An 11787-nucleotide genomic window follows, 5' to 3' on the forward strand; every position below is an offset into this window, starting at 1 on the left:
GTATCACGTCGTCGTCGTCTGCGTCGTCCGAAGACACTTAGTTTCCAGACAATAATTTTAGTTTAAGTAAATGGATCTCTATGAAACCACAAAAAGAAGGTTGGGATTGATTTTGGGGGTTATGGCCACAACAGTTTAAGAATTTTAAAAGGGCCTAAAAAGCGGTCCAAATAAGCATTTTTTGAGTTTCCAGACACTAATTTGTGTTAGTGTATAGATCTTTCTGAAATTGTACCATAAGGTTCCATACCGGAAAAAGAAGGTTGGGATGGCTTTTGGGGGTTATGGCCCTAACTGTTTAGGAATGAGGGGCCAACAAGGGTACAGAAACAATTCATTTCTAATACTTTGTATAAATTGCTTATTTCTTGACCAAATATCATAGAAGGTACTTGTTGAATATCATCTAGTTATATCAGGTGTTTGTTGAATGTCCTATAGGTATAGCAGGTACTTGTTGAATGTCCTATTGGTATAGTAGGTTCTTGTTGAATGTCCTACAGTATGATAGGTACTTGTTGAATGTCCTACAGTATGACAGGTACTTGTTGAATATCCTATTGGTATAGTAGGTTCTTGTTGAATGTCCTACAGTATGACAGGTACTTGTTGAATGTCCTAGTGGTATAGTAGGTTCTTGTTGAATGTCCTACAGTATGGCAAATACTTGTTGAATGTCCTAATGGTATAGTAGGTCCTTGTTGAATGTCTTACAGTATGATAGGTACTTGCTGGCTATCCTACAGTATGTTAGGTACTTGTTGGATATCCTATTGGTATAGTAGGTCCTTGTTGAATGTCCTACAGTATGACAGGTACTTGTTGAATGTCCTAGTGGTATAGTAGGTTCTTGTTGAATGTCCTCTTGGTATAGAAGGTTCTTGTTGAATGTCCTCTTGGTAAAGTAGGTTCTTGTTGAATGTCCTACAGTATGTTAGGTACTTGTTGAATGTCCTAATGGTATAGTAGGTTCTTGTTGAATGTCCTACAGTATGACAGGTACTTGTTGAATGTCCTACAGTATGTTAGGTACTTGTTGGATATCCTATTGGTATAGTAGGTTCTTGTTGAATGTTCACAGTATAGTAGGTTCTTGTTGAATGTCCTACAGTATGACATGTACTTGTTGGATATCCTATTGGTATAGTAGGTTCTTGTTGAATGTCCTACAGTATGTTAGGTACTTGTAAAAAAGTCACACAATGTGACAGGTACTTGTTGGATATCCTATTGGTATAGTAGGTTCTTGTTGAATGTCCTACAGTATGTTAGGTACTTGTTGAATGTCCTAATGGTATAGTAGGTTCTTGTTGAATGTCCTACAGTATGATATGTACTTGTTGAATGCCCTACAGTATGAAAGGTACTTGTTGAATATCATATTAGTATAGTAGGTTCTTGTTGAATGTCCTACAGTATGATAGGTACTTGTTGAATATCCTATTGGTAAAGTAGGTTCTTGTTGAATGTCCTATTGGTATAGTAGGTTCTTGTTGTATGTCCTATTGGTATAGTAGGTTCTTGTTGAATGTCCTACAGTATGTTTGGTACTTGTTGAATGTCCTAATGGTATAGTAGGTTCTTGTTGAATGTCCTACAGTATGACAGGTACTTGTTGAATGTCCTAATGGTATAGTAGGTCCTTGTTGAATGTCTTACAGTATGATAGGTACTTGCTGGCTATCCTACAGTATGTTAGGTACTTGTTGGATATCCTATTGGTATAGTAGGTTCTTGTTGAATGTCCTACAGTATGACAGGTACTTGTTGAATGTCCTACAGTATGTTTGGTACTTGTTGAATGTCCTACAGTATGACATGTACTTGTTGGATATCCTATTGGTATAGTAGGTTCTTGTTGAATGTCCTACAGTACGTTAGGTACTTGTAAAAAAGTCACACAATATGACAGGTACTTGTTGGATATCCTATTGGTATAGTAGGTTCTTGTTGAATGTCCTACAGTACGTTAGGTACTTGTAAAAAAGTCACACAATATGACAGGTACTTGTTGGATATCCGATTGGAATAGTAGGTTCTTGTTGAATGTCCTACAGTATGTTAGGTACTTGTTGAATGTCCTAATGGTATAGTAGGTTCTTGTTGAATGTCCTACAGTATGATATGTACTTGTTGAATGCCCTACAGTATGACATGTACTTGTTGGATATCCTATTGGTATAGTAGGTTCTTGTTGAATGTTCTACAGTATGTTAGGTACTTGTTGAATATCCTAATGGTATAGTAGGTTCTTGTTGAATGTCCTACAGTATCTTAGGTACTTGTTTGATATCCTATTGGTATAGTAGGTTCTTGTTGAATGTCCTACAGTATAGTAGGTTCTTGTTGAATGTCCTACAGTATGACATGTACTTGTTGGATATCCTATTGGTATAGTAGGTTCTTGTTGAATGTCCTACAGTATGACAGGTACTTGTTGAATGTCCTAATGGTATAGTAGGTTCTTGTTGAATGTCCTACAGTATGGCAGGTACTTGTTGAATGTCCTAATGGTATAGTAGGTCCTTGTTGAATGTCTTACAGTATGATAGGTACTTGCTGGATATCCTACAGTATGTTAGGTACTTGTTGGATATCCTATTGGTATAGTAGGTTCTTGTTGAATGTCCTAAAGTATGATAGGTACTTATTGAATGTCCTACAGTATGACAGGTACTTGTTGAATGTCCTATTGGTATAGTAGGTTCTTGTTGAATCTCCTACAGTATGACAGGTACTTGTTCAATGTCTTAATGGTATAGTAGGTTTTTGTTGAATGTCCTACAGTATGATATGTACTTGTTAAATGTCCTACAGTATGATATGTACTTGTTAAATGTCCTACAGTATGACAGGTAATTGTTGAATATCCTATTGGTATAGTAGGTTTTTGTTGAATGTCCTACAGTATGAAAGGTACTTGTTGAATGTCTTATTGGTATAGTAAGTTCTTGTTGAATGTCCTACAGTATGATATGTACTTGTTGAATGCCCTACAGTATGAAAGGTACTTGTTGGATATCATATAAGTATAGTAGGTTCTTGTTGAATGTTCTACAGTATGATAGGTACTTGTTGAATATCCAATTGGTAAAGTAGGTTCTTGTTGAATGTCCTATTGGTATAGTAGGTTCTTGTTGAATCTCCTACAGTATGACAGGTACTTGTTGAATGTCTTAATGGTATAGTAGGTTCTTGTTGAATGTCCTACAGTATGTTAGGTACTTGTTGAATGTCCTATTGGTATAGTAGGTTCTTGTTGCATGTCCTCTTGGTATAGAAGGTTCTTGTTGAATGTCCTCTTGGTATAGTAGGTTTTTGTTGAATGTCCTACAGTATGTTAGGTACTTGTTGAATGTCATAATGGAATAGTAGGTTCTTGTTGAATGTCCTACAGTATGACAGGTACTTGTTGAATGTCCTACAGTATGTTAGGTACTTGGTGGATATCCTATTGGTATAGTAGGTTCTTGTTGAATGTCCTACAGTATAGTAGGTTCTTGTTGAATGTCCTACAGTATGACATGTACTTGTTGGATATCCTATTGGTATAGTAGGTTCTTGTTGAATGTCTTACAGTACGTTAGGTACTTGTAAAAAAGTCACACAATATGACAGGTACTTGTTGGATATCCTATTGGTATAGTAGGTTCTTGTTGAATGTCCTACTGTACGTAAGGTACTTGTAAAAAAGTCACACAATATGACAGGTACTTGTTGGATATCCTATTGGTATAGTAGGTTCTTGTTGAATGTCCTACAGTATGTTAGGTACTTGTTGAATGTCCTAATGGTATAGTAGGTTCTTGTTGAATGTCCTACAGTATGATATGTACTTGTTGAATGCCCTACAGTATGAAAGGTACTTGTTGGATATCATATTAGTATAGTAGGTTCTTGTTGAATGTCCTACAGTATGATAGGTACTTGTTGAATATCTTATTGGTAAAGTAGGTTCTTGTTGAATGTCCTATTGGTATAGTAGGTTCTTGTTGTATGTCCTATTGGTATAGTAGGTTCTTGTTGAATGTCCTACAGTATGTTTGGTACTTGTTGAATGTCCTAATGGTATAGTAGGTTCTTGTTGAATGTCCTACAGTATGACAGGTACTTTTTGGATATCCTATTGGTATAGTAGGTTCTTGTTGAATGTCTTACAGTATGACAGGTACTTGTTGAATATCCTACAGTATGATAGGTACTTGTTGAATGTCCTACAGTATGTTAGGTACTTGTTGGATATCCTATTGGAATAGAAGGTTCTTGTTGAATGTCCTACAGTATGATAGATACTAATTGAATGTCCTACAGTATGACAGGTACTTGTTGGATATCCTATTGGTATAGTAGGTTCTTGTTGAATGTCCTACAGTATGACTGGTACTTGTTGAATGTCCTATTGGTATAGTAGGTTCTTGTTGAATATGATAGAGTATGGCAGGTACTTGTTGAATGTCCTAATGGTATAGTTGGTCCATGTTGAATATCCTACAGTATGATAGGTACTTGTTGAATGTCCTACAGTATGTTAGGTACTTGTTGGATATCCTATTGGTATAGAAGGTTCTTGTTGAATGTCCTACAGTATGATAGGTACTTGTTGAATGTCCTACAGTATGACAGGTACTTGTTGGATATCCTATTGGTATAGTAGGTTCTTGTTGAATGTCCTGCAGTATGACTGGTACTTGTTGAATGTCCTATTGGTATAGTAGGTTTTTGTTGAATGTCCTATTGGTATAGTAGGTTCTTGTTGAATCTCCTACAGTATGACAGGTACTTGTTGAATGTCTTAATGGTATAGTAGGTTCTTGTTGAATGTCCTACAGTATGATATGTACTTGTTAAATGTCCTACAGTATGACAGGTACTTGTTGAATATCCTATTGGTATAGTAGGTTCTTGCTGAATGTCCTACAGTATGACAGGTACTTGTTGAATGTCTTATTGGTATAGTATGTTCTTGTTGAATATCCTACAGTATGACAGGTACTTGTTGAATGTCCTAATGGTATAGTAGGTCCTTGTTGAATGTCCTATTGTATGACAGGTACTTGTTGGATATACTATTGGTATAGTAGTTCTTGTTGAATGTCCTACAGTATGATAGGTACTTGTTGAATGTCCTACAGTATGACATGTTCTTGTTGAATGTCCTATTGGTATTACATATCTTAACTTCGATGCTCGAATTTGAAGTTACCTATTGAGACGGGTAGATGGGCGGGGATCGCGAGGGAAAATAGAATATATACATTTTGTAATGAGGGAATAGGGGATGAGTTTCATATATTGTTTACCTGTAAAAATGCTGATGTTTCTGCTCTTAGATCAAAGTTTATACCAAATTACTATGTAATGAATCCAAGCAAGAACAAATTTACTGGCTTGCTGTCTATATGTAACGTACAAGTTCAAAGGAAATTATCAATTTTCGTGAAGAAAATTATAAAATACTTAATCTAATTATACCAATTGTCTTTTATAATATACTATGTATTTGTGTTTCGTTTGTCCTGTCTCGCTATGTATTATCTTAATATGTTTGTATATATTGTCCTCTTGTACACAAGTATGTGTCTGAGGTTATGAATAAAATCTTGAAAATCTTGAAAATCTTAAATGGAATATAGCATTTTAAACCCTATAACTGTACGAGTTTATCAGCAAAGTTTAATAACCAAACTAAGAGATTTGTCACGTGTGCCTTGGAAATAGAGAGGGGGGTTGGCATTTCCCAAAGTAATTAAAGCAATTAAAGCTTAGACCCATACGTATATGTCAGCAAAAAATGGGAGTTTGGGTGTCTTGGTATGGCAAATATGCCAACTTTCCTATTATCCACTAAGATATTTTCCATGTTGACCAGAAGTAGAGGTAGGCATGGTCTCTAATATTACCCATAGTACCAGACTTGTAAAAGTTTTGAATATAAACAAGAAGATGTGGTATGATTGCTAATGAGACAACTCTCCACAAGAGACCAAAATGACACAGAAATTAACAACTATAGGTCACTGTATGGCCTTCAACAATGAGCCAATCCCATACCGCATAGCCAGCCAATAAAGGCCCCGAAATTACAATGTAAAACAATTCAAACGAGAAAACTAACGGTCTTATTTATATAAAAAATGAACGAAAAACAAATATGTAACACATAAACAAACGACAACCACTGACTTACAGGCTCCTGACTTGGGACAGGCACAAACATACATAATGTGGCGGGGTTAAACGTGTTAGCGGGATCCCAACCCTCCCCTAACCCGGGACAGTGGTATAACAGTACAACATAAGAACGAACTATAAAAATTAGTTGAAAAAGGCTTAACTCATCAGATGGACAAAAATACAAGTGGATAGGGTATGAGGTGTCTGGTTTGTCGCAAAGACCACCTGAACTTTTACCTGCTGACCAAAGTAAGTGATTCGCACCATGGTCCATGGATATGGAGGTAGAGTTATACATGACCTCTAAAATGGACCAAATCATTTATATATTTAAAAATTATAAACCAAATTTCATTAAAAGAAATGGTTTTCCCGTTTTAATGGTTTTACACTTGTAATTGTGGGGCCCTTTATTATGCTTAATAGCTTGTTGTTCGGTGTGAGCCAAGGCTCCGTGTTGAAGGCCGTACCTTGACCTATAATTGTTTACTTTTATAAATTGTTATTTGGATGGAGAGGTGTCTCATTAGCACCCATACCACATCTTCCTATACCTATTAACCCCATGTCCTAAATCAGGAGCCTCTGGCTTTTGTTACTGAGTCGTGTATGGTTTTTTTTTAAATTTTAGTTCATTTATATGTTTTGAAGTTTAGTATGAAGTCCATTTTCACTGAACTTTCTTTTCTAAGTGTTCTTCGACTAGTTTTGAAGAGCTATTAATTATTGTAGAAAGATTATTTCCTATGACCTTTTATTGTACCATTTATGTCTATTAAATGGGCAGCTTTTATTAATATGTTCATGTTTAGTAATATTTTTAACAGTAATTTCATTAAATATAATAAACAAAATGTTTTATAGATTTCCGTATAAAAAAATGAGTGTCTAAAAAGATGAATGTAGGAAAAAAAGTCACAGGAAAAAAGTCACGGAAAAAAAGTCACGGAAAAAAAGTCACAGGAAAAAGTCACAGGAAAAAAGTCACAATATATATTTTTTGCATGAAATATTCATAGGGTCTGCACATACATGTATTAACAGGAAAAACATTCCCAATTTGTATTTTTTTTATGGAAATGGTCATAAGGCCGCACATATATATGAATATATTGGGAAACATTCCCAATAGATATTTTGTTTGGAAATAGACATTTTTTATTCATTTTATACGACTAGCTTTGGAAATTTAGATATAAATCGCAAAACATTGAAATGGAACATGTACATGCTGGTGTACTAGATTGATACATGTTTTCAAGGATTTGTTGTAACTATTTTTGTTTTATGTCTCTTAGAGATGTGAGTTTAACAGCAACAATTTAGAACAAGTTAGAAGTTAAGTATCTAACTTGACCACATGTTTTTTTTTAAATTTTTATAAAGATAAGTTTTGTGTAATTTAGTGTTAAACAAACAAATCAATGCCATCAATAATAGCTTAGTATTTGTAAACATATATATCTAGGGACTGTTGATATTGATGTGTGGCTTCTTGTGGCACCTCCCCCTTTGTAGACCATGATTTCCTGTCTTCGTAGGAAGCCATATCAATAAAATACAACTTAGCTCAATATTAAATAAAAGGACACAACTTCAGTTTTCCCTGTTTGTTAAAAAGTCAATTTTGAATAAAAAAAAAAAAGAACATTATTTATTCCAATACACTTTTATTAGTATATATATAATTCCTTTATATGTTTTTAAAATTAACCACTAACATAACTTTAATAAGTAATCCGATACAAATATATTATGACTTTTTTTCAATGCATTCAAAAACTCCATTTTAGTTATTTATTGCATACATGTACATAGTGACCTTTCCACATGCATTCGAACATATTTCTGACAAATATGTTTACTTAAACAAATTGTGACTTTTTTTCCTGTGACTTTTTTTCTTGTGACTTTTTTTCCTAGGTATATTGTGACTTTTTATCCTGTGACTTTTTTTCGTTTAGAATATAAATCTTTCAAAATTTCTTTTTCGTGCATGAATTAATTTATAATTGTTTTGAACAGTCATGAAAATAACTTTTATTGCCTTTTTCCTGTTATCATGGTTATGTCAACATTTATTGGGGGCAGTTGTTATAGCAATTAAACGTCAGTCATATATCACAAATAAAGCTTTGATAATCTGGTCACCTGTAATTACATAATCATTTAGTTGTTAAAATCACTCATTTTTGTTCCGGGAAGATTTAGAAACAGAACGAAAAGCTACTCTTGCCGAGGTTTTCTCTTCTTTCTCAGCGAGTACACATACATTTAGTATTTCCGACAATGTACATCTATTGTTTATATTCTACAATTTACAACTGGGGCTCTAAAGTTTATTTTTTAAATCCAAGTCTCTGATTCTTAACATTTTTCAAAGAAATCTACATAGTTTAAACGCAGACCGCGAAGTGGTCACGGCAGAAACAGAAATATTCTCATTACCGTTTGCTGATCTTCGCTCAATATGGAGTTGGAGTAACAAGAGACTTTATTTGTACAAGTAAAAAAAAACAACTTTATTTTTCAACTTGTTATTTTTACAATAATTGGCTGATTGCCGGATAAAAGCAGGTGTTTCGTAGATGTTTTTGTTATTCATATTTTCCACTGATCTAGTTCAGCTACATGCTTGCAGTAAGGTATGATCATCGTAAATAAAAGCGCTCAAACAACTCTTACATATAGGTGGCGTATTTATTAATATTAGAAAATGATTTTTTAATATTAAAAAATCAACCTGAATATTTAATATTAAATATTCATTTTTTAATATTAAAAAATAAGACCATTTATTGATATTAAAAAATGATTTTTTAATATTAAAAAATGATTTATTAATATTAAAAAATGATTTTTTAATATTAATAAATAGGATCTATTTTTTAATATTAAATATTATTTTTTAATATTAATAAATCGAATATTTAATATTAAAAAATGATTTTTTAATATTAAAAAATAAAACCTATTTATTAATATTAAAAAATGACGATTTTTTAATATTAAAAAATATTTATTAATATTAAAAATTCGATTTATTAATATTAAAAAATATTATTTAATATTAATAAATGATTTATTAATATTAATAAATAGGGAATAAATTCCACAACGGCTTGCCATATGTATTGACAGTTAACATACTATTAATGTTCATAGAAAAAAAAGAACATACACCGGCAAAAAATTAAGTTGCATATTAAAAGAAAGAAGTTTTACAGATGTCACATGCCTCAGTGTTGTAGCTGACTGCAATTTAATAAAATTGAAATTAAGATTGTTCTTAATATTTTGTATATAGATATCCCTCAATGATGTATATCATGGACAGACTGAGAAGAAATGGTATCCATCCTCAATTTCTTGTCTGTTACATGATAAGCAAATGCATTTACTTCTTTCAATGTTGGTAGGCCTCATTTGTGTTCATTTCTAATAGTGAAATGTAAGTTGTATTTAATGATAATACATAACATATACAAAGGTTGAGGACGAACACGGATGCGACCCCTTTCATTTTTGACAAAAACCATTTGAAAAATGACATTTTTTGGCATATATATTTGATAGATTTTTTCATATTTAAGCTTGAATCGGAGCGTTTTTAATTACTTAATCAGTTAAAATCTTTCACATAAACTAATTGAATAAACTGTAATAGACACTTAAGTGTTTAAAAAGTGTCTAAAATCTTTCGTCAGATGAAACTGAAATTCGAGGCCAAAATCGGCCCTTACCGGACCTACTCCTTTACTGAAAACAGATCTGTCGGTTTTGAGTTTACTTATATCAATATATTGTGGCCTGTTTCTTATTCTCTTAGTTTGACAAAAGAAATTTTATTTTTCACATTTATGGATAGAACAATTCATAATTTGATATGCCTGGTCAACGATTTTTTGTTGGATAGTATTTATGTGATGTTTTAAATAAATAGTATCAAAAGTGAGATGGCCAAAACCTATCTTTTACAATGTTACAATGTTAACCTATTTACTTGTTTTCTCTACATTATTATATATTTTATGGACTAAAGTGTTAGGTGAGTTCACAATATGGTTTAGAAATTGTATAGTTGAAAGATGTATATTTTTAAGTACAATGAGGTTCTGTTTGTTTCAGCTAACAGGCTACATTTGTTGTTTTGCACTGTACCCCTAAAATTTCTTTCATAAATTTTATATGTAAATGTTCAAATGGATCCGAATATTTTAACACATCCATAAAGAGTTATTGGAACAACTAAAGTATCAAATATTTTTTTCAAGCATATTGCAGGAATTATCTAAAGAAACTATTTTTTTTTATTTTAAACAAAGCCTTAAAAATTCTTCCATTTTCCATAAGAAGTTTTTTTGAATGACTTAAATTACCTGAACAATTTATAGTTTTTTCAAGGTAACAATAAGATTTAACAGTCCCAAGATGCTCGTTTTCTACTTTGAAATAATTACAATGGGATTTTCCATTAAAATTGAATATTAAATAATAATTTTTGTCTTTTGTTTGTTTGTGTGTTTGTTTATATATCAGTTAGTACCGCGTAAACTAAGAAGGATAACTCTAAATCAAAAGAACTTGCATTTCTGAACTAGAAAATATAAAAATAAGAAGATGTGGTATGATTGCCAATTGAATAACTCTTTACCCGAGATCAAATGACTTATAAAGCCATAACTATTCCCGGCCAACAACAATGATCTAAATCCATGATACATCATATAGTTAAAGTCATAAAAGGCCGAGATGACGAAGGTAAAAACTAACGACTTGAATTATGTGCAAAATATTGAACGAAAAACGAAATTTATAGATAACCACATCCAACGAATTCCAGGCTATTTTAATTACCAAAAAAAAAAAAAAAAAAAATAGTCAAAAGCCAATAACAAATAATAAACAAAACATGTATCCAAGACTAAAACACCAATCAGTCGAATAATGACGTCATTAACAGTCAGAGAAAACATGACACTGTGCAAGGTCAATATATAAGTTTCGATAGGTTATAGGACAGTGACTGTATACATAGTATTAAGTTGGGTTTTAATTTATTGATAACTAAAATCAATATCTATACCAATCACACAATATTCAAAGATAGAGTTACAGTTTTGAAATATTAAAAGAATAAGTTTAACGAAAGGATAAAATGGTTTGTCGGATCATATCTAAATTTACGGTCTTGGTAAACAACATCGCCTTACAATTAGGATGTGGTATTGTATTTATGATAAGTTCTCTAGTTCTGATCAGTTCTTCATTAAAGTGCATATCGTCCACAAAACAGACATGCACGCGCATAGATAATGAGTTTAGGTATATAAACACTGTAACATAGTGTCAAATGGATATGACTGTCCAAGAATGGAATACCAACAATAGGAAATTCTGAATTTTTAACACCTTTGGTTCTGAATAAATATGCAAAACCTACATGGTACCGCATTTTTTTTTATTGAAAAAAAAATCATATTTATAAGAATACTATATATGGTTCCGGAATTTTCAAATAAGTATGAAATAAAAACATCCCTTGCTTGATTTTGCATGCACATAATTTTGGCTCATCAAGAACAGTGTCCTCAAAATTCATCTTTTTTTTTT

This window comes from Mytilus galloprovincialis, chromosome 13 (assembly GCF_965363235.1).
Source record: "Mytilus galloprovincialis chromosome 13, xbMytGall1.hap1.1, whole genome shotgun sequence".
Classification (NCBI taxonomy): Eukaryota; Metazoa; Mollusca; class Bivalvia; order Mytilida; family Mytilidae; genus Mytilus; species Mytilus galloprovincialis.